This window comes from Pseudophryne corroboree, unplaced genomic scaffold (genome assembly GCF_028390025.1).
Source record: "Pseudophryne corroboree isolate aPseCor3 unplaced genomic scaffold, aPseCor3.hap2 scaffold_299, whole genome shotgun sequence".
Classification (NCBI taxonomy): domain Eukaryota; kingdom Metazoa; phylum Chordata; class Amphibia; order Anura; family Myobatrachidae; genus Pseudophryne; species Pseudophryne corroboree.
In genome coordinates this window covers 641104-665094 of record NW_026969662.1, presented here as the reverse complement: position 1 = coordinate 665094, position 23991 = coordinate 641104, and the positions used below count along the sequence as shown (strand labels likewise).

The window sequence follows — 23991 nt, the reverse complement described above, 5'->3', positions numbered from 1 at the left end:
GGTTGTTCCCGCCTGACTCGGAAAACCTGAACAAGGGAAAATGTCATCATCCCGCTGTCGGATTCTCGCGAGATTCGGATTCCATATAAAGAGCTGCGCGTTGCTGCCATTTTTACTTGTGCATTGAAGAGAGAGCGGAGAGGACGTGGCTATGTTCTCTCAGTGGAAATCTCAATATCAGTGCTCAGTATCAGTGGTTACTTATTGCTGCTCAGTAATACTAGTAGTGTGTCTCTCCTGCTCAGTGTCAGTTCTCAGTAGTATCCTCATCAGTGCTCAGTATCACTGCTCATTGTCTTGTGCTGCATTGAGGTGCTCAGCATACTACAGTACATTACTAATAGTCCAGTGCTGCATCTTGCTGCTCAGTGTCAGTTCTAGTATCCTCATCAGTGCTCACTATCACTGCTCATTGCATTGTGGTGTTCTGTATACTACAATAACATAGTAATATAGTAACATAGTTTTTGAGGTTAAATAGAGGCAGATTGCCCATCGTGTTCAACCTGTTTTAAGTTGTGATGATTCTACATACTTGCTGAATAATGTTTTATGACTAGTTAGCTACTATAACTCATGTTACCCCCGGATTAACCATGTTGATATTTTAAGTATTATAACCTTGGATAGCTTTTTCATTCAGAAATGTATCCATTCCTTTTTTAAATCCAATTACAGAGTCCGCCATTACCACCTTCCCTGGCAGGGAATTCCACATCCTGATTGCCCTAACAGTGAAGAAACCTTTCCTCCATTGCGTTCTGAACTTTCCTCCAGTCGCAGCGAGTGACCACGTGTTCTTTTAATAAATAATTCCTCTGATAACTCTTTGTTATGTATCTTTACATATTTGAAGATATTAATAATATCTCCTCTTAGGCACCTCTTTTCTAGTGTATAAATATTCAGCCTAGTAAGTCTTTCCTTATAGTCCAGTACTTTTAGGCCTTTAATCAATTTAGTCTTCAGGATCTCTTACACTTCCATGAGCAGCAGAGTAGTGCAATGGAAGCATGCTGGGCCCATAACCCAGAGGTCGATTGATCGAAACTATCCACTGCTATGTGCATTTTTTTTTTATAATTAAAGTAATCAAAAACTGGGATTGATATTTTGGCTCTTTTATTTTTACTTAAAGTACAATAACTTTTATCATTTTAATTTGTTTTAATAGTATATTGACAGCATTGTTTTCTTTAAAAAATCCACTTAATTTTCTTTACCCTATTACTGAAATGGTAATTGACAAAAACAAACTACATTGTCACCAGAAGAGCAATGCAAAATGTACAAGTGATATATGAAAATCATCTTCCATCTTGAATTTCAATGATGCATTGGGACAACAATTTGTGAGAAACATCTTCACCCATAAAGAAAGATTTTCTTAATTCCTTACCTGTGTGCTGATTAGATATCACCTTGTTTTCACATTAAACAGACTTCCCCGTGAGGAAGCAGCAAGGATGCAGTGACGTTTCCTGGTGTCAACCTGTATTATTTCAGTAGACATTGAAATGAGGATGCATCTTTGATGCCTTTCCAATGAAGCAAGTTTATTTCAGTAATAGGTGAAAAACCATTCCTACAAAGGTGTTAATCAGAGACTTGGCTTTGTGGACACTTTTCAGAGAGCAAATTTGTTAGCATAAACATAAAATCAGAAAATGAAGAGCTGTTTAATCACTCAATTGGACTTTTCTGCCAGCATATTTTTTTTTCTCTGCAACCCACTGCTAAATTGTGCTTCCTAGCTGTTTTTTTTATAAAATCACTTAATCAAATCTAACTCTGATTACATCAGAGAAGGCCAGGTACCCTACACCATAAGGGGGGTTTTTGAAATTTTGACTTGTCTACTTAAAGATCACCAAAATCTGATTACAAGGTCAATTACATCCCTGGGTGGGATTGAACCACCAACCTTTTGGTTAATAGCCAAACATGCTAACCGATTGCGCCACAGAGACACCTTGCAAAAGTCAATACTGACAAAGGCTAATAATCATTCATCTAGAACGTTTCCTAGAAAAACTTTAAAAAGTCAATAATCTGGAGAATTTTTGTAAGAAACACATTGGTACTTTCCCATGATGAGTGAGTGCTTCAGGATTTCTTGCACTTACATGGGCTATTAACCAAAAGGTTGGTGGTTCAATCCCACCCAGGGATGTAATTGACCTTGTCATCAGATTTTGGTGATCTTTAAGTAGACAAGTCAAAATTTCAAACCCCCTCTTATGGTGTAGGGTACCTGGCCTTCTCTGACGTAATCAGAGTTAGATTTAATTAAGTGATTTTATAAAAAACAGCTAGGAAGCACAATTTAGCAGTGGGTTGCAGAGAAAAAAATAACATTTTAAACCTACCGGTAATTTTTTTTTCTCGTAGTCCGTAGAGGATGATGGGGACTCCGTAAGGACCATGGGGGATAGACGGGCTCCGCAGCAGACATGGGCACTTTAAGAAAGACTTTAGATCTGGGTGTGCACTGGCTCCTCCCTCTATGCCCCTCCTCCATACCTCAGTTAGAGAAACTGTGCCCAGAGGAGACGGACAGTACGAGGAAAGGATTTTTGTTAATCCAAGGTCAAGATTCATACCAGCCACACCAATCACACCGTATAACTTGTGATATACTACCCAGTTAACAGTATGAAAACAACATAGCATCAGTCCAAGACCGATGAAAACTAACATATAACCCTTATGTAAGCAATAACTATATACAAGTCTTGCAGAAGTAGACCGCACTTGGGACGGGCACCCAGCATCCTCTACGGACTACGAGAAAAAGATTTACCGGTAGGTTTAAAATCTTATTTTCTCTTACGTCCTAGAGGATGCTGGGGACTCCGTAAGGACCATGGGGATTATACCAAAGCTCCCAAACGGGCAGGAGAGTGCGGATGACTCTGCAGCACCGATTGAGCAAACAGGAGGTCCTCCTCAGCCAGGGTATCAAACTTATAGAACTTTGCAAAGGTGTTTGAACCAACTTTGACCCACTGCTTGGATGACATCACCATATGCAAATCCATCTGCGGCAGGCCTTCCCCCAGGAATGCTTGCACTAGTTGTTGCATTTGGTTTGTTGTTTGGGGGTGCTTCAGTATTAGGCAGCCTTCTGCCCTCCCATGTTCATCTGAAAATATGTGTTCTCCCTGCAGTTGTTGTCCCCAGATGAGAGTTCCCTTGTGCTGCCTCAGTTGAATCTCCTTTACTTGACAGAGATGTGCCTGAGCAGCGGCCCTCCCCAGCCCTATCCCAAATCATACTTATTTTGCATAGGAGATACCATGGTCATGAAGATTGTTCTCCCAGGGTTAGGTTCATTCATTGCATTCTGGGTATGCTGACCCCTGTGATTTCCCCAAATGTGGGAAACTCAACTGCATTATTTGTGGTAGTGGGGGACTGTGTTTGTGCTTTCCTCTGGTCAGCTCTGGTAAAAGTCAGATTTCTTTGTCTCAGATCTTCCTCTAGCCTTGTTCTTCTTTCGAGAGTTCCCTTGTGCTGCCTCAGTTGGATCTCCTTCACTTGACAGGGGGGTGCCCGAGCAGCGACCCTCCCCAGCTCTAGCCCAACTCCTACTTACCTGCCAGGTGAGATACTATGATCATGAAGATGCTTCTCCCAGGGCAAGGCTCACCCATTGCACTCTGGGTGTGCTGCCCCTGCGATTTCCCCAAATGTGGGAAACTTGACTGCAGAATTTGTGTTTCCCCTGGTCGGCTCTCATATAATTCAGATCTCTTTGTCTCAGGTCGCTCTCCAGCCTAGTTTGCTGTCTGTTTCCACTACTTTTTCTTGAGCCCCTCCCTTCTATACCCTTGTGCACTATCCTGACTTCTCCCGTCTGCTTACTTTGTGCCTTCCAACGCACAATGCAAACTACAGGTAGTGCTGCAGGGCCCACACCCTTTTACTTGCTTTACAGAGCAGCTCTGGAGCTGTTACAGTGCCCAGCTGCTGCAAGAAATCAGCTTGAATGCTCCAGGGGCTGGGGCATAGCCAACATGAGCCCCACACCGAAGGAGGGTGGAGGTGTTTAATGCGAACTAGGGGTCATCCAAGCGCCGCAAAAGGCCGCCATGCCCTGCACACCCCTTTATTCTTTTCATATGCAGACGAGGGTTGAAGCCAACTTTGACCCACTGCTTGGATGACATCACCATATTCAAATCCATCTGCTGCAGGCCTTCCCCCAGGAATGCTTGCACTAGTTGTTGCATTTGGTTTGTTGTTTGGGGGTGCTTCAGTATTAGGCAGCCTTCTGCCCTCCCATGTTCATCTGAAAATATGTGTTCTCCCTGCAGTTGTTGTCCCCAGATGAGAGTTCCCTTGTGCTGCCTCAGTTGAATCTCCTTTACTTGACAGAGATGTGCCTGAGCAGCGGCCCTCCCCAGCCCTATCCCAAATCATACTTATTTTGCATAGGAGATACCATGGTCATGAAGATTGTTCTCCCAGGGTTAGGTTCATTCATTGCATTCTGGGTATGCTGACCCCTGTGATTTCCCCAAATGTGGGAAACTCAACTGCATTATTTGTGGTAGTGGGGGACTGTGTTTGTGCTTTCCTCTGGTCAGCTATGGTAAAAGTCAGATTTCTTTGTCTCAGATCTTCCTCTAGCCTTGTTCTTCTTTCGAGAGTTCCCTTGTGCTGCCTCAGTTGGATCTCCTTCACTTGACAGGGATGTGCCCGAGCAGCGACCCTCCCCAGCTCTAGCCCAACTCCTACTTACCTGCCAGGTGAGATACTATGATCATGAAGGTGCTTTTCCCAGGGCAAGGCTCACCCATTGCACTCTGGGTGTGCTGCCCCTGCGATTTCCCCAAATGTGGGAAACTTGACTGCAGAATTTGTGTTTCCCCTGGTCGGCTCTCGTATAATTCAGATCTCTTTGTCACAGGTCTCTCTACAGCCTAGTTTGCTGTCTGTTTCCACTTCTTTTTTCTTGAGCCCCTCCCTTTTATACCCTTGTGCACTATCCTGACTTCTCCTCCTCTCTGCTTACTTTGTGCCTTCCAATGCACAATGCAAACTACAGGTAGTGCTGCAGGGCCCACACCCTTTTACTTGCCTTACAGAGCAGCTCTGGAGCTGTTACAGTGCCCAGCTGCTGCAAGAAATCAGCTTGAATGCTTCAGGGGCTGGGGCATGGCCAACATGAGACCAACACCGAAGGAGGGTGGGGGTGTTTAATGCAAACTAAGGGTCATCCAAGCGCCGCAAAAGGCCGCCATGCCCTGCACGCCCCTTTTCTCTTTTCATATGCAGACGAGGGTTGAAGCCAACTTTGACCCACTGCTTGGATGACATCACCATATGCAAATCCATCTGCGGCAGGCCTTCCCCCAGGAATGCTTGCACTAGTTGTTGCATTTGGTTTGTTGTTTGGGGGTGCTTCAGTATTAGGCAGCGTTCTGCCCTCCCATGTTCATCTGAAAATATGTGTTCTCCCTGCAGTTGTTGTCCCCAGATGAGAGTTCCCTTGTGCTGCCTCAGTTGAATCTCCTTTACTTGACAGAGATGTGCCTGAGCAGCGGCCCTCCCCAGCCCTATCCCAAATCATACTTATTTTGCATAGGAGATACCATGGTCATGAAGATTATTCTCCCAGGGTGAGGTTCATTCATTGCATTCTGGGTATGCTGACCCCTGCGATTTCCCCAAATGTGGGTAACTCGACTGCATTATTTGTGGTAGTGGGGGACTGTGTTTGTGTTTTCCTCTGGTCAGCTCTGGTAAAAGTCAGATTTCTTTGTTTCAGATCTTCCTCTAGCCTTGTTCTTCTTTCGAGAGTTCCCTTGTGCTGCCTCAGTTGGATCTCCTTCACTTGACAGGGGGGTGCCCGAGCAGCGACCCTCCCCAGCTCAAGCCCAACACCTACTTACCTGCCAGGTGAGATACTATGATCATGAAGGTGCTTCTCCCAGGGCAAGGCTCACCCATTGCACTCTGGGTGTGCTGCCCCTGCGATTTCCCCAAATGTGGGAAACTTGACTGCATAATTTGTGTTTCCCCTGGTCGGCTCTCGTATAATTCAGATCTCTTTGTCTCAGGTCTCTCTCCAGCCTAGTTTGCTGTCTGTTTCCACTTCTTTTTTCTTGAGCCCCTCCCTTTTATACCCTTGTGTACTATCCTGACTTCTCCTCCTGTCTGCTTACTTTGTGCCTTCCAATGCACAATGCAAACTACACACCCTTTTACTTGCCTTACAGAGCAGCTCTGGAGCTGTTACAGTGCCAAGCTGCTGTAAGAAATCAGCTTGAATGCTTCAGGGGCTGGGGCATTGTCAACATGAGCCCCACACCGTAGGAGGGTGGGGGTGTTTAATGCGAACTAAGGGTCATCCAAGTGCCGCAAAAGGCCGCCATGCCCTGCATACCCCTTTTCTCTTTTCATATGCAGATGAGGGTTCCAGCCAACTTTGGCCCACTGCTTGGATGACATCACCGTATGCAAATCCGTCTTCTGCAGAACTTCCCCCTGGAATGCTTGTACTAGTTGTTGCATTTGGTTTGTTGTTTGGGGTGCTTCAGTATTAGGCAGCCTTCTGCCCTCCCATGTTCATCTGAAAATATGTGTTCTCCCTGCAGTTGTTGTCCCCAGATGAGAGTTCCCTTGTGCTGACTCAGTTGAATCTCCTATACTTGACAGAGATGTGCCTGAGCAGCTGCCCTCCCCAGCCCTATCCCAAATCATACTTATTTTGCATAGGCGATACCATGGTCATGAAGATTGTTCTCCCAGGGTGAGGTTCATTCATTGCATTCTGGGTATGCTGACCCCTGTGATTTCCCCAAATGTGGGAAACTCGACTGCATTATTTGTGGTAGTGGGGGACTGTGTTTGTGCTTTCCTCTGGTCAGCTCTGGTAAAAGTCAGATTTCTTTGTCTCAGATCTTCCTCTAGCCTTGTTCTTCTTTCGAGAGTTCCCTTGTGCTGCCTCAGTTGGATCTCCTTCACTTGACAGGGGGTGCCCGAGCAGCAATCCTCCACAGCTCTGGCCCAACTCCTACTTACCTGCCAGGTGAGATACTATGATCTTCACTGTTAGGGCAATCAGGATGTGGAATTCCCTGCCAGGGAAGGTGGTAATGGCGGACTCTGTAATTGGATTTAAAAAAGGAATGGATACATTTCTGAATGAAAAAGCTATCCAAGGTTATAATACTTAAAATATCAACATGGTTAATCCGGGGGTAACATGAGTTGTAGTAGCTAACTTGTCATAAAACATTATTCAGCAAGTATGTAGAATCATCACAACTTAAAACAGGTTGAACACGATGGGCAATTTGCCTCTATTCAACCTCAAAAACTATGTTACTATATGTTACTATATTACTATGTTACTGTAGTATACAGAACACCACAATGCAATGAGCAGTGATAGTGAGCACTGATGAGGATACTAGAACTGACACTGAGCAGCAAGATGCAGCACTGGACTATTAGTAATGTACTGTAGTATGCTGAGCACCACAATGCAGCACAAGACAATGAGCAGTGATACTGAGCACTGATGAGGATACTACTGAGAACTGACACTGAGCAGGAGAGACACACTACTAGTATTACTGAGCAGCAATAAGTAACCACTGATACTGAGCACTGATATTGAGATTTCCACTGAGAGAACATAGCCACGTCCTCTCCGCTCTCTCTTCAATGCACGAGTAAAAATGGCGGCAACGCGCAGCTCTTTATATGGAATCCGAATCTCGCGAGAATCCGACAGCGGGATGATGACATTTTCCCTTGTTCAGGTTTTCCGAGTCAGGCGGGAACAACCGAGCCTGCCTCGGACCAGTGTAAACCACGTGGAGTTCGTGGGGAATTCGGTTCTCGGAGAACCGAACCCGCTCCTCTCTACCTTATACCCATCAATTTTTTTTATTTTCAATCTAAGCCCCTGCAGTTTTCTGTAAGCATCTGCTTTGCTATGATGATCAACAAGTCACAAGGGCAAACACTCAGGGCTTGAGGCGTAGATCTTAGGACCAGCTGCTACAAGCATGGCAGAGGTGTCACTATCACTGGTGACACCCAGAGAGGTGGCGAGGGAGATTGTAATGCAGTGCGCGCAGATAAGCAGCGCAATGGTAAAAAGGAGGCATGGTTTGATAGGTAGGGGCGTGGCCTGGTGGCCTGAATCTACATTTTGTTGCTCCGGGTGTCCCGGGGGTTGGGGGCTGCACCGGGGACTAGTGTGTGAGCGGTGCTGGCTCCTGCACAGTGACAGGGCATGGCCACTAGAGATGTGCACCAGAAATTTTTCGGGTTTTGTGTTTTGGTTTTGGGTTCGGTTCCGCGGCCGTGTTTTGGGTTCGAACGCGTTTTGGCTAAACCTCACCGAATTTTTTTTGTCGGATTCGGGTGTGTTTTGGATTCGGGTGTTTTTTTCAAAAAAACCCTAAAAAACAGCTTAAATCATAAAATTTGGGAGTCATTTTGATCCCAAAGTATTATTAACCTCAATAACCATAATTTCCACTCATTTTCAGTCTATTCTTAACACCTCACACCTCACAATATTATTTTTAGTCCTAAAATTTGCACCGAGGTCGCTGGATGACTAAGCTCAGCGACCCAAGTGGCCGATACAAACACCTGGCCCATCTAGGAGTGGCACTGCAGTGTCACGCAGGATGGCCCTTCCAAAAAACACTCCCCAAACAGCACATGACGCAAAGAAAAAAAGAGGCGCAATGAGGTAGCTGTGTGACTAAGCTCAGCGACCCAAGTGGCCAACACAAACACCTGGCCCATCTAGGAGTGGCACTGCAGTGTCACGCAGGATGGCCCTTCCAAAAACACTCCCCAAACAGCACATGACGCAAAGAAAAAAAGAGGCGCAATGAGGTAGCTGTGTGACTAAGCTCAGCGACCCAAGTGGCCGACACAAACACCTTGCCCATCTAGGAGTGGCACTGCAGTGTCACGCAGGATGGCCCTTCCAAAAAACACTCCCCAAACAGCACATGACGCAAAGAAAAAAAGAGGCGCAATGAGGTAGCTGTGTGACTAAACTCAGCGACCCAAGTGGCCGACACAAACACCTGGCCCATCTAGGAGTGTCACTGCAGTGTCACGCAGGATGGCCCTTCCAAAAAACACTCCCCAAACAGCACATGACGCAAAGAAAAAAAGAGGCGCAATGAGGTAGCTGCGTGACTAAGCTCAGCGACCCTAATGGCCGACACAAACACCTGGCCCATCTAGGAGTGGCACTGCAGTGTCACGCAGGATGGCCCTTCCAAAAAACACTCCCCAAACAGCACATGACGCAAAGAAAAATGAAAGAAAAAAGAGGTGCAAGATGGAATTGTCCTTGGGCCCTCCCACCCACCCTTATGTTGTATAAACAGGACATGCACACTTTAACCAACCCATCATTTCAGTGACAGGGTCTGCCACACGACTGTGACTGATATGACGGGTTGGTTTGGACCCCCACCAAAAAAGAAGCAATTAATCTCTCCTTGCACAAACTGGCTCTACAGAGGCAAGATGTCCACCTCATCATCATCCTCCGATTCATCACCGTGTACATCCCCCTCCTCACAGATTATCAATTCGTCCCCACTGGAATCCACCATCTCAGCTCCCTGTGTACTTTGTGGAGGCAATTGCTGCTGGTCAATGTCTCCACGGAGCAATTGATTATAATTCATTTTAATGAACATCATCTTCTCCACATTTTCTGGAAGTAACCTCGTACGCCGATTGCTGACAAGGTGAGCGGCGGCACTAAACACTCTTTCGGAGTACACACTTGTGGGAGGGCAATTTAGGTAGAATAAAGCCAGTTTGTGCAAGGGCCTCCAAATTGCCTCTTTTTCCTGCCAGTATACGTACTGACTGTCTGACGTGCCTACTTGGATGCGGTCACTCATATAATCCTCCACCATTCTTTCAATGGTGAGAGAATCATATGCAGTGACAGTAGACGACATGTCCGTAATCGTTGGCAGGTCCTTCAGTCCGGACCAGATGTCAGCATCAGCAGTCGCTCCAGACTGCCCTGCATCACCGCCAGCGGGTGGGCTCGGAATTCTGAGCCTTTTCCTCGCACCCCCAATTGCGGGAGAATGTGAAGGAGGAGATGTTGACCGATCAAGTTCTACTTGACTTGATAATTTTCTCACCAGCAGGTCTTTGAACCCCTGCAGACTTGTGTCTGCCGGAAAGAGAGATACAACGTAGGTTTTAAATCTAGGATCGAGCACGGTGGCCAAAATGTAGTGCTCTGATTTCAACAGATTGACCACCCGTGAATCCTGGTTAAGCGAATGAAGGGCTCCATCCACAAGTCCCACATGCCTAGCGGAATCGCTCTGTCTTAGCTCCTCCTTCAATGTCTCCAGCTTCTTCTGCAAAAGCCTGATGACGGGAATGACCTGACTCAGGCTGGCAGTGTCTGAACTGACTTCACGTGTGGCAAGTTCAAAAGGTTTCAGAACCTTGCACAACGTTGAAATCATTCTCCACTGCGCTTGAGACAGGTGCATTCCACCTCCTATATCGTGGTCAGATGTATAGGCTTGAATGGCCTTTTGCTGCTCCTCCATCCTCTGAAGCATATAGAGGGTTGAATTCCACCTCGTTACCACTTCTTTCTTCAGATGATGGCAGGGCAGGTTCAGGCGTTTTTGGTGTTGCTCCAGTCTTCTGTACGTGGTGCCTGTACGCAGAAAGTGTCCCGCAATTCTTCTGGCCACCGACAGCATCTCTTGCACGCCCCTGTCGTTTTTTAAATAATTCTGCACCACCAAATTCAAGGTATGTGCAAAACATGGGACGTGCTGGAATTTGCCCAGATATAATGCACGCACAATATTGCTGGCGTTGTCCGATGCCACAAATCCACAGGAGAGTCCAATTGGGGTAAGCCATTCTGCGATGATCTTCCTCAGTTGCGGTAAGAGGTTTTCAGCTGTGTGCGTATTCTGGAAAGCGGTGATACAAAGCGTAGCCTGCCTAGGAAAGAGTTGGCGTTTGCGAGATGCTGCTACTGGTGCCGCTGCTGCTGTTCTTGCGGCGGGAGTCAATACATCTACCCAGTGGGCTGTCACAGTCATATAGTCCTGAGTCTGCCCTGCCCCACTTGTCCACATGTCCGTGGTTAAGTGGACATTGGGTACAACTGCATTTTTTAGGACACTGGTGAGTCTTTTTCTGAGGTCTGTGTACATTTTCGGTATCGCCTGCCTAGAGAAATGGAACCTAGATGGTATTTGGTACCGGGGACACAGTACCTCAATCAAGTCTATAGTTGGCTCTGAAGTAATGATGGATACCGGAACCACGTTTCTCACCGCCCAGGATGCCAAGGCCTCAGTTATCTGGGATGACCATCGACTCCCAGCAGCAACAACAGCAGCGCCAGCAGCAGTAGGCGTTACACTCAAGGATGCATCGGAGGAATCCCAGGCAGGAGAGAACTCGTCAGAATTGCCAGTGACATGGCCTGCAGGACTATTGGCATTCCTGGGGAAGGAGGAAATTGACACTGAGGGAGTTGGTGGGGTGGTTTGCGTGAGCTTGGTTACAAGAGGAAGGGATTTACTGGTTAGTGGACTGCTTCCGCTGTCACCCAAAGTTTTTGAACTTGTCACTGACTTATGATGAATGCGCTGCAGGTGACGTATAAGGGAGGATGTTCCCGAGGTGGTTAACGTCCTTACCCCTACTTATTACAGCTTGACAAAGGCAACACACGGCTTGACACCTGTTGTTCGCATTTCTGTTGAAATACTTCCACACCGAAGAGCTGATTTTTTTGGTATTTTCACCAGGCATGTCAATGGCCATATTCCTCCCACGGACAACAGGTGTCTCTCCGGGTGCCTGACTTAAACAAACCACCTCACCATCAGAATCCTCCTTGTCAATTTCCTCCCCAGCGCCAGCAACACCCATATCCTCCTCATCCTGGTGTACTTCAACACTGACATCTTCAATCTGACTATCAGGAACTGGACTGTGGGTGCTCCTTCCAGCACTTGCAGGGGGTGTGCAAATGGTGGAAGGTGCATGCTCTTCACGTCCAGTGTTGGGAAGGTCAGGCATCGCAACCGACACAATTGGACTCTCCTTGTGGATTTGTGATTTTGAAGAACGCACAGTTCTTTGCTGTGCTTTTGCCAGCTTAAGTCTTTTAATTTTTCTAGCGAGAGGCTGAGTGCTTCCATCCTCATCTGAAGCTGAACCACTAGCCATGAACATAGGCCAGGGCCTCAGCCGTTCCTTGCCACTCCGTGTGGTAAACGGCATATTGGCAAGTTTACGCTTCTCCTCCGACGATTTTTATTTAGATTTTTGAGTCCTTTTTTTACTGATCTTTTGTGTTTTGGATTTTACATGCTCTGTACTATGACATTGGGCATCGGCCTTGGCAGACGACGTTGATGGAATTTCATCTTCTCGGCCATGACTAGTGGCAGCAGCTTCAGCACGAGGTGGAAGTGGATCTTGATCTTTCCCTATTTTTGGAACCTCAACATTTTTGTTCTCCATATTTTAATAGGCACAACTAAAAGGCACCTCAGGTAAACAATGGAGATGGATGGATACTAGTATACTTATGGATGACGAGTGACTGACGACACAGAGGTAGCTACAGCCGTGGACTACCGTACTGCGTCTGCTAGTATAGAGATGATAATTAATGATATAAAAAAAAAATATATATAACTACTGTAGGTATATATAATATAATGACGGACCTGGTGGACACTGTCAGCAGACTGCTAAACTACTAGTATGAAGAAGATAGAAAAAAAACCCCACCACAGGTAGGTAGGTATACAATTATGGACGAGCACTGACGACACAGAGATAGCCACAGCCGTGGCCTACCATACTGCGTCTGCTAGTATAGAGATGATAATTAATGATATAAAAAAAATATATATAACTACTGTAGGTATATATAATATAATGACGGACCTGGTGGACACTGTCAGCAGACTGCTAAACTACTAGTATGAAGAAGATAGAAAAAAAACTCCACCACAGGTAGGTATACAATTATGGACGAGTGACGACACAGAGGTAGGTACAGCCGTGGACTACCGTACTGCGTCTGCTAGTATAGATAATATACTAAATATATTACTACTGTAGGTATATAATATAATGACGGACCTGGTGGACACTGTCAGCAGACTCCTAAACTACTAGTATGAAGAAGATAGAAAAAAAACCCCCACCACAGGTAGGTAGGTATACAATTATGGACGAGCACTGACGACACAGAGATAGCCACAGCCGTGGCCTACCGTACTGCGTCTGCTAGCATAGATAATATACTAAATATATTACTACTGTAGGTATATAATATAATGACGGACCTGGTGGACACTGTCAGCAGACTCCTAAACTACTAGTATGAAGAAGATAGAAAAAAAAAACCCCACCACAGGTTGGTATACAATTATGGACGAGTGACGACACAGAGGTAGGTACAGCTGTGGACTACCGTACTGCGTCTGCTAGTATAGATAATATACTAAATATATTACTACTGTAGGTATATAATATAATTACGGACCTGGTGGACACTGTCAGCAGACTCCTAAACTACTAGTATGAAGAAGATAGAAAAAAAACCCACCACAGTTAGGTATACAATTATGGACGAGTGACGACACAGAGGTAGGTACAGCCATGGACTACCGTACTGCGTCTGCTAGTATAGATAATATACTAAATATATTACTACTGTAGGTATATAATATAATGACGGACCTGGTGGACACTGTCAGCAGACTCCTAAACTACTAGTATGAAGAAGATAGAAAAAAACCCCACCACAGGTAGGTATACAATTATGGACGAGCACTGACGACACAGAGATAGCCACAGCCGTGGACTACCGTACTGCGTCTGCTAGTATAGATAATATAATAAATATATTACTACTGTAGGTATATAATATAATGATGGACCTGGTGGACACTGTCAGCAGACTCCTAAACTACTAGTATGAAGAAGATAGAAAAAAAAAACCCACCACAGGTAGGTAGGTATACAATTATGGACGAGCACTGACGACACAGAGATAGCCACAGCCGTGGACTACCGTACTGCGTCTGCTAATATAGAGATGATAAAGATGATAGAGATGAAAAAAAAAATATAACACTACTGCAGGTAAATATTTATATAATATAATGTATGACGGACCTGCTGGACACTGTCAGCAGAATGCGTTTATAGAATAAAAAAAAAAAACACCACAGGAGTGTTTAACTTTTTCAGGCAGACAATATACTGGTGGTCACACTGGCAGCAAAAGTGTGCACTGTACTCCTGCTATAACTGCTCCCCAGTCTCCCCCACAATTAAGCTGTGTGAGCAGTGAGCACTCAGCACAGTCAGATATACATAGATGATATATCATGCAGCACACTGAGGCTGAGCACAGATATGGTATGTGTATCGTTTTTTTTCAGGCAGAGAACGGATTATAAATAATAAAACTGGTGGTCACTATCAGCAAAACTCTGCACTACTGAGTACTCCTGACAAGTTCAACTGCTCCCCAAATTAGTAGTAAATCAAATGTCACTCGTCTCTATCTTCTAATCTAAACGGAGAGGACCCCAGCCACGTCCTCTCCCTATCAATCTCAATGCACGTGTGAAAATGGCGGCAACGCGCGGCTCCTTATATAGAATCCGAGTCTCGTGAGAATCCGACAGCGGGATGATGACGTTCGGGCGCGCTCGGGTTAACCGAGCAAGGCGGGAGGATCCGAGTCTGCTCGGACCCGTGCAAAAAAGGGTGAAGTTCGGGCGGGTTCGGATTCCGAGGAACCGAACCCGCTCATCTCTAATGGCCACCCAGCATGACGCCTCCCTTCTTGACCATGCTGTAATTGCAGTCGCACTGCAGTTCAGCGTGATCATAAAAAATGGTGTAGCCTCCTGCTGGTACAGACTGTATGTGCGCGCAGGAAGCCGCCACCATTTTTGTGATCACAGCGGCTGAATGTGATGTCATACAGCTGCTGTGACCACGCCCCCTGTGTCTCCTCCATTGCAGACCCCATTTTGAAGCCTTGCCCCCGCACCGCTCCATCCCTGACTTGGAAATGGAGTGTTGCTGACCCCCCTCTCCCCCCCCCTGCCCCGATTGACAGGCAGAGGCGATCGCATTCTCTGCGGGGTGCCGCAGAAAATGCAGGCACATGCGTATGCTCTTAGCAATTTTTGCAGTTGGATAGCTTATTGTGATTGCAATCCAAACTGAATCAGGCCCCATTACCTATCACAATGTGCTGCGGGCAGTACAAAATTGGTTTAATATAGGAGAAAAACCCCCAGACCTGTGCTCCTTAACTGTACCTGGTTTCTAGTGGAGCGGCTGCCCAGTAATCAGTGTCCACACCAGTGCGCACACGGTCCACCCCCTACGGCCATGCTCCCCTTCATCAGCGGCCTCGTGATCCGGAAGGGCGGTGTGTGTGTGACTGACCTTAGGAAGAAACCGGAGCCTCCGCTGCAGTGACCCAGCAACCAGGGCACGGGAGTATACAGCGCCGCTGGGAGTGATGAAGCTGCAGTAAAGATGTCTATTAGACCTAGCCTGCTGCAGCCCTTGTAGATTCTCATAAAACAAGTTCTTCTTTTCTTGTCAAAATTAATAGCTAAGAATAGGCTGCCTGAGGCAGGCCCCTGTTAAGTGGCCTGCTACTGAAGGCACCAACTACAAACTGAGCTCCCTGTTCATGGAAGCGGGGTTATAGAGGAGGATGCGCTGAGCATCTTGGGAACAGTCAAAAGCTTTGAGCCGGTTGGTGCCTCAGATCAAGATCCTACTCTACACCCCAATGTGAATCCTTGTGGGGTCCAGTGTACCCCACAGAAGAAATTAATGTGTCACACCCATTGGCAGCAACCTTAGAATAGCTGCTGACGGGCACAATTGAGAAAGGAAGGGGGGGGGGACATTTGAATCCAGCACATAGATGCAATTCAAATATGTAATTTGTACCTTCCTATTTTAAAATATAATGGATGAACCTCACCCTGTGAGAACAATCTTCATGATCAAGAGATCTCATATGCAAAATAAGTATGAGTTGGGATAGGGCTGGGGAGGGTGGCTGCTCGGGCAGCCCCTCCCCCGTCAAGTTAAGGAGATTCAACTGAGGAAGCACAAGGGAACTCTCGTCTGGGGACAACAACTGCAGGGAGACCACATCTTTTCAGATGAACATGGGAGGGCGGAAGGCTGCCTAATACTGAAGCACCATCAAATACCAAACCATATGCAACAACTAGTACAAGCATTCCTGGGGGAAGGTCTGCAGCAGACGGATTTGCATACGGTGATGTCATCCAAGCAGTGGGCCAAAGTTGGCTGGAACCCTCATCTGCATATAAAAAGAGAAAAGGGGCATGCAGGGCATGGCGGCCTTTTGCAGTGCTTGGATGACCCCTAGTTCGCATTAAACAACCCCACCCTCCTTTGGTGTGGGGCTCATGTTGGCTATGCCCCAGCCCCTGAAGCATTCAAGCTGATTTCTTGCAGCAGCTGGGCACTGTAACAGCTCCAGAGCTGCTCTGTAAGGCAACTAAAAGGGTGTGGGCCCTGCAGCACTACCTGTAGTTCGCATTGTGCGTTGGAAGGCACAAAGTAAGCAGACGGGAGAAGTCAGGATAGTGCGCAAGGGCATAGAAGGGAGCGGCTCCAGAAAAGAGAAGTGGAAACAGACAGCAAACTAGGCTGGAGAGAGACCTGAGACAAAGAGATCTGAATTATACGAGAGCCGACCAGGGGAAACACAAATTATGCAATCAAGTTTCCCACATTTGGGGAAATTGCAGGAGCAGCACACCCAGAGTGCAATGGGTGAGCCTTGCCCTGGGAGAAGCACCTTCATGATCATAGTATCTCACCTGGCAGGTAAGTAGGAGTTGGGCTAGAGCTGGGGAGGGTCACTGCTCGGGCACCCCCCTGTCAAGTGAAGGAGATCCAACTGAGGCAGCACAAGGGAACTCTCGAAAGAAGAACAAGGCTAGAGGAATATCTGAGACAAAGAAATCTGACTTTTACCAGAGCTGACCAGAGGAAAGCACAAACACAGTCCCCCACTACCACAAATAATGCAGTCGAGTTTCCCACATTTGGGGAAATCACAGGGGTCAGCATACCCAGAATGCAATGAATGAACCTCACCCTGGGAGAACAATCTTCATGACCATGGTAATAAGTATGATTTGGGATAGGGCTGGGGAGGGCCGCTGCTCAGGCACATCTCTGTCAAGTAAAGGAGATTCAACTGAGGCAGCACAAGGGAACTCTCATCTGGGGACAACAACTGCAGGGAGAACACATATTTTCAGATGAACATGGGAGGGCAGAAGGCTGCCTAATACTGAAGCACCCCCAAACAACAAACCAAATGCAACAACTAGTAAAAGCATTCCTGGGTGAAGGTCTGCAGAAGACGGATTTGCATACGGTGATGTCATCCAAGCAGTGGGCCAAAGTTGGCTGGAACCCTCATCTGTATATGAAAAGAGAAAAGGGTTATGCAGGGCATGGCGGCCTTTTGCGGTGCTTGGATGACCCCTAGTTCACATTAAACACCTCCACCCTCCTTCGGTGTGGGGCTCATGTTGGCTATGCCCCAGCCCCTGAAGCATTCAAGCTGATTTCTTGCCGCAGCTGGGCACTGTAACAGCTCCAGAGTTGCTCTGTAAGGCATGTAAAACACAGTCCCCCACTACAACCAGGAAACATTAACGCCACTGCATCCTTGCTGCTTTCTCATGTGGAAGTCTATTTAATGTGAAAACAAGGTGATATCTAATTAGCACACAGAAAAGAAAATTAAGTGAATTTTTGAAAGAAAACAATACTGTTAATATACTATTAAAACAAATTAAAATGGTAAAAGTTATTGTACTTTAAGTAAAAATAAAAGAGCAAAAATATCAATCCCAGTTTTGGATTACTTTAATTAACAAAAAAAATGCATATAGCAGAGGATAGTTTCAATCTGTCTACCTCTGGGTTATGGGCCCAGCATGCTTCCATTGCAGTACTCTGCTGCACATGTAAGTGCAAGAGATCCTGAAGCACTCACTCATCATGGGAAAGTACCAATGTGTTTCTTCATTGGTTGATGGCAGAAACATCTTACAAAAACACTCCAGATTATTGACTTTTTAAAGTTTTTCTAGGAAACGTTCTAGATGATTGTTTATTAGCCTTTGTCTGGATTTTTCTGCCAGCATATTTCTTTTTCTCTGCAACCCACTGCTAAATTGTGCTTCCTAGCTGTTTTTATAAAATCACTGAATCAAATTTAACTCTGATTACATCAGAGAAGGCCAGGTACCCTACACCATAACAGGGGGTTTGAAATTTTGACTTGTCTACTTAAAGATCACCAAAATCTGATAACAAGGTCAATTAAGTCCCTGGGTGGGATTGAACCACCAACCTTTTGGTTAATAGCCTTACACACTAACTGATTGCGCCACAGCGACACTTTGCAAAAGTCCATACTGACAAAGGCTAATAAGCATTCATCTAGAACGATTCCTAGAAACATTTTAAAAAGTCAATAATGTGGAGAGTTTTTGTAAGATGTTTCTTCCATCAACCAATGAAGAAACACATTGGTACTTTCCCATGATGAGTGAGTGCTTCAGGATCTTTTGCACTTACATGTGCAGCAGAGTACTGTAATGGAAGCATGCTGGGTCCATAACCCAGAGGTAGGCAGATTGAAACTATCCTCTGCTATATGCATTTTTTTTGTTAATTAAAGTAATCCAAAACTGGGATTGATATTTTTGCTCTTTTATTTTTACTTAAAGTACAATAACTTTTACCATTTTAATTTGTTTTAATAGTATATTGACAGTATTGTTTTCTTTCAAAAATCCAATTAATTTTCTTTACCCGATTATTAAAATGGTAATTGACAAAAACAAACTACATTGTCACCAGAAGAGCAATACAAAATGTACAAGTGATATATTAAAATCATCTTTCCAGCTTGAATTTCAATGATGCATTGGGGCAACGATTCACCCTTAAATAAAGATTTTCTTAATTCCTTACCTGTGTGCTAATTAGATATCACCTTGTTTTCACATTAAACAGACTTCCACATGAGAAAACAGCAAAGATGCAGTGGCGTTAATGTTTCCTGGTGTCAACCTGTATTATTTCCGTAGATAATGAAATGAGGATGCATCTTGCTGCCTTTCCAATGAAGCAAGTTTAATTTAGTAATAGGTGAAAAACCATCCCTACAAAGATGTTAATCAGATACTTGGCTTTGTGGACACTTTTCAGAGAACAAATTTGTAATCATAAAAATAAAGCCAGAAAATGAAGAGCTGTTTAATCACTCAATTGGATTTTTCTGCCAGCATTTTTCTTTTTCTCTGCAACCCACTGCTAAATTGTGCTTCCAAGCTGTTTTTTTATAAAATCACTTAATCAAATCTAACTCTGATTACATCAGAGAAGGCCAGGTACCCTACACCATAAGAGGGGGTTTGCAATTTTGACTTGTCTACTTAAATATCACCAAAATCTGATCACAAGGTCAATTACGTCCCTGGGTGGGATTGAACCACCAACCTTTTGATAAATAGCTGAACACACTAACCGACTGTGCCACAGAGACACTTTGCAAAAAGCACATACTGACAAAGACTAATAAGCATTCATCTAGAACGTTTCCTAGAAAAACTTTAAAAAGTCAATAATCTGGAGAGTTTATGTAAGATGTTTCTTCCAGCAACCAATGAAGAAACACATTGGTACTTTCGCATGATGAGTGAGTGCTTCAGGATCTCTTGCACTTACATGTGCAGCAGAGTACTGCAATGGAAGCATGCTGGGCCCATAACCCAGAGGTAGGCAGATTGAAACTATCCTTTGCTATATGAATTTTTTTTTTGTTCATTAAAGTAATCCAAAACTGGGATTGATATTTTAGCTTTTATTTTTACTTAAAGTACAATAACTTTTAGCATTTTAATTTGTTTTAATAGTATATTGACAGTATAGTTTTCTTTCAAAAATCCACTTAATTTTCTTTACCCTATTATTAAAATGGTAATTGACAAAAACAAACTACATTGTCACCATAAGAGCAATACAAAATGTACAAGTGATATATTAAAATCATCTTTCCAGCTTGAATTTCAATGATGCATTGGGGCAACGATTTTGTGAGAAACATCTTCGCCCTTAAATAAAGATTTTCTTAATTCCTTACCTGTGTGCTAATTAGATATCACCTTGTTTTCACATTAAACAGACTTCCACATGAGAAAGCAGCAAGGATGCAGTGGCGTTAATGTTTCCTGGTGTCAACCTGTATTATTTCAGTAGATATTGAAATGAGGATGCATCTTGCTGCCTTTCCAATGAAGCAAGTTTAATTTAGTAATAGGTGAAAAACCATCCCTACAAATATGTTAATCAGATACTTGGCTTTGTGGACACTTTTCAGAGAACAAATTAGTTAGCATAAAAATAAAGCCAGAAAATGAACAGCTGTTTAATCACTCAATTGGATTTTTCTGCCAGCATATTTCTTTCTCTCTGCAACCCACTGCCAAATTGTGCTTCCTAGCTGTTTTTATAAAATAACTGAATCAAATCTAACTCTGATTACATCAGAGAAGGCCAGGTACCCTACACCATATCAGGGGGTTTGAAATTTTGACTTGTCTACTTAAAGATCACCAAAATCTGATAACAAGGTCAATTAAGTCCCTGGGTGGGATTGAACAACCAACCTTTTGGTTAATAGCCTTACACACTAACTGATTGCGCCACAGCTACACTTTGCAAAAGTACATACTGACAAAGGCTAATAAGCATTCATCTAGAACGATTCCTAGAAACATTTTAAAAAGTCAATAATGTGGAGAGTTTTTGTAAGATGTTTCTTCCATCAACCAATGAAGAAACACATTGGTACTTTCCCATGATAAGTGAGTGCTTCAGGACCTCTTGCACTTACATGTGCAGCAGAGTACTGTAATGGAAGCATGCTGGGTCCATAACCCAGAGGTAGGCAGATTGAAACTATCCTCTGCTATATGCATTTTTTTTTTGTTAATTAAAGTAATCCAAAACTGGGATTGATATTTTTGCTCTTTTATTTTTACTTAAAGTACAATAACTTTTACCATTTTAATTTGTTTTAATAGTATATTGACAGTATTGTTTTCTTTCAAAAATCCACTTAATTTTCTTTACCCGATTATTAAAATGGTAATTGACAAAAACAAACTACATTGTCACCAGAAGAGCAATACAAAATGTACAAGTGATATATTAAAATCATCTTTCCAGCTTGAATTTCAATGATGCATTGGGGCAACGATTTTGTGAGAAACATCTTCACCCTTAAATAAAGATTTTCTTAATTCCTTACCTGTGTGCTAATTAGATATCACCTTGTTTTCACATTAAACAGACTTCCACATGCGAAAGCAGCAAGGATGCAGTGGCGTTAATGTTTCCTGGTGTCAACCTGTATTATTTCAGTAGACATTGAAATGAAGATGCATCTTGCTGCCTTTCCAATGAAGCAAGTTTAATTTAGTAATAGGTGAAAAACCATCCCTACAAAGGTGTTAATCAGAGACTTGGCTTTGTGGACACTTTTCAGAGAACAAATTTGTTAGTATAAAAGTAAAGCCAGAAAATGAAGAGCTGTTTAATCACTCAATTGGATTTTTCTGCCAGCATATTTCTTTTTCTCTGCAACCCACTGCTAAATTGTTCTTCCTAGCTGTTTTAATAAAATCACTGAATCAAATCTAACTCTGATTACATTAGAGAAGGCCAGGTACCCTACACCATAACAGGGGGTTTGAAATTTTGACTTGTCTACTTAAAGATCACCAAAATCTGATAACAAGGTCAATTAAGTCCCTGGGTGGGATTGAACCACCAACCTTTTGGTTAATAGCCTTACACACTAACTGATTGCGCCACAGCGACACTTTGCAAAAGTACTTACTGACAAAGGCTAATAAGCATTCATCTAGAATGATTCCTAGAAACATTTTAAAAAGTCAATAATGTGGAGAGTTTTTGTAAGATGTTTCTTCCATCAACCAATGAAGAAACACATTGGTACTTTCCCATGATGAGTGAGTGCTTCAGGATCTCTTGCACTTACATGTGCAGCAGAGTACTGTAATGGAAGCATGCTGGGTCCATAACCCAGAGGTAGGCAGATTGAAACTATCCTCTGCTATATGCATTTTTTTTGTTAATTAAAGTAATCCAAAACTGGGATTGATATTTTTGCTCTTTTATTTTTACTTAAAGTACAATAACTTTTACCATTTTAATTTGTTTTAATAGTATATTGACAGTATTGTTTTCTTTCAAAAATCCAATTAATTTTCTTTACCCGATTATTAAAATGGTAATTGACAAAAACAAACTACATTGTCACCAGAAGAGCAATACAAAATGTACAAGTGATATATTAAAATCATCTTTCCAGCTTGAATTTCAATGATGCATTGGGGCAACGATTTTGTGAGAAACATCTTCACCCTTAAATAAAGATTTTCTTAATTCCTTACCTGTGTGCTAATTAGATATCACCTTGTTTTCACATTAAACAGACTTCCACATGAGAAAGCAGCAAGGATGCAGTGGCGTTAATGTTTCCTGGTGTCAACCTGTATTATTTCAGTAGATATTGAAATGAGGATGCATCTTGCTGCCTTTCCAATGAAGCAAGTTTAATTTAGTAATAGGTGAAAAACCATCCCTACAAATATGTTAATCAGATACTTGGCTTTGTGGACACTTTTCAGAGAACAAATTCGTTAGCATAAAAATAAAGCCAGAAAATGAAGAGCTGTTTAATCACTCAATTGGATTTTTCTGCCAGCATATTTCTTTTTCTCTGCAACCCACTGCTAAATTGTGCTTCCTGGCTGTTTTTATAAAATCACTGAATCAAATCTAACTCTGATTACATCAGAGAAGGCCAGGTACCCTACACCATAACAGGGGGTTTGAAATTTTGACTTGTCTACTTAAAGATCACCAAAATCTGATAACAAGGTCAATTATGTCCCTGGGTGGGATTGAACCACCAACCCTTTGGTTAATAACCAAACACACTAACCGATTGCGCCACAGAGACACTTTGCGAAAGTCCATACTGACAAAGGCTAATAAGCATTCATCTAGAACGTTTCCTAGTAAAACTTTAAAAAGTCAATAATCTGGAGAGTTTTTGTAAGATGTTTCTTCCATCAACCAACGAAGAAACACATTGGTACTTTCCCATGATGAGTGAGTGCTTCAGGATCTCTTGCACTTACATGTGCAGCAGAGTACTGTAATGAAAGCATGCTGGGTTCATAACCCAGAGGTAGGCAGATTGAAACTATCCTTTGCTATATGCATTTTTTTTTGTTAATTAAAGTAATCCAAAACTGGGATTGATATTTTTGCTCTTTTATTTTTACTTAAAGTACAATAACTTTTACCATTTTAATTTGTTTTAATAGTATATTGACAGTATTGTTTTCTTTCAAAAATCCACTTAATTTTCATTACCCTATTATTAAAATGGTAATTGACAAAAACAAACTACATTGTCACCAGAAGAGCAATACAAAATGTACAAGTGATATATTAAAATCATCTTTCCAGCTTGAATTTCAATGATGCATTGGGGCAACAATTTTGTGAGAAACATCTTCACCCTTAAATAAAGATTTTCTTAATTCCTTACCTGTGTGCTAATAGATATCACCTTGTTTTCACATTAAACAGACTTCCACGTGAGAAAGCAGCAAGGATGCAGTGGCGTTAATGTTTCCTGGTGTCAACCTGTATTATTTCAGTAGATATTGAAATGAGGATGCATCTTGCTGCCTTTCCAATGAAGCAAGTTTAATTTAGTAATAGGTGAAAAACCATCCCTACAAAGATGTTAATCAGATA

The 23991-nt window shown here is 43.5% G+C and overlaps 8 non-coding genes and 2 pseudogenes across 8 annotated transcripts; 7 read left to right on the top strand and 3 right to left on the bottom strand.

Moving 5' to 3' along the window:
• Positions 1-3274: 3274 nt before the first annotated feature.
• Positions 3275-3438, top strand: LOC135016533 (U1 spliceosomal RNA). Its single transcript, XR_010214618.1, has one exon. It is a non-coding gene; the product is annotated as a U1 spliceosomal RNA (small nuclear RNA).
• A 152-nt stretch (positions 3439-3590) lies between these two features.
• LOC135016400 (U1 spliceosomal RNA) lies at positions 3591-3732 on the top strand (annotated as a pseudogene).
• A 691-nt stretch (positions 3733-4423) lies between these two features.
• Positions 4424-4587, top strand: LOC135016532 (U1 spliceosomal RNA). Its single transcript, XR_010214617.1, has one exon. It is a non-coding gene; the product is annotated as a U1 spliceosomal RNA (small nuclear RNA).
• A 152-nt stretch (positions 4588-4739) lies between these two features.
• Positions 4740-4902, top strand: LOC135016389 (U1 spliceosomal RNA). Its single transcript, XR_010214519.1, has one exon. It is a non-coding gene; the product is annotated as a U1 spliceosomal RNA (small nuclear RNA).
• A 674-nt stretch (positions 4903-5576) lies between these two features.
• On the top strand, positions 5577-5740 carry LOC135016221 (U1 spliceosomal RNA). Its single transcript, XR_010214356.1, has one exon. It is a non-coding gene; the product is annotated as a U1 spliceosomal RNA (small nuclear RNA).
• A 152-nt stretch (positions 5741-5892) lies between these two features.
• On the top strand, positions 5893-6055 carry LOC135016312 (U1 spliceosomal RNA). The gene has a single exon (XR_010214447.1). It is a non-coding gene; the product is annotated as a U1 spliceosomal RNA (small nuclear RNA).
• A 654-nt stretch (positions 6056-6709) lies between these two features.
• On the top strand, positions 6710-6873 carry LOC135016210 (U1 spliceosomal RNA). The gene has a single exon (XR_010214345.1). It is a non-coding gene; the product is annotated as a U1 spliceosomal RNA (small nuclear RNA).
• Positions 6874-16774: 9901 nt separating this feature from the next.
• LOC135016349 (U1 spliceosomal RNA) lies at positions 16775-16937 on the bottom strand. Its single transcript, XR_010214482.1, has one exon. It is a non-coding gene; the product is annotated as a U1 spliceosomal RNA (small nuclear RNA).
• A 152-nt stretch (positions 16938-17089) lies between these two features.
• LOC135016480 (U1 spliceosomal RNA) lies at positions 17090-17240 on the bottom strand (annotated as a pseudogene).
• Positions 17241-23108: 5868 nt separating this feature from the next.
• TRNAN-AUU (transfer RNA asparagine (anticodon AUU)) lies at positions 23109-23182 on the bottom strand. The gene has a single exon. It is a non-coding gene; the product is annotated as a tRNA-Asn (tRNA).
• Positions 23183-23991: the final 809 nt, after the last annotated feature.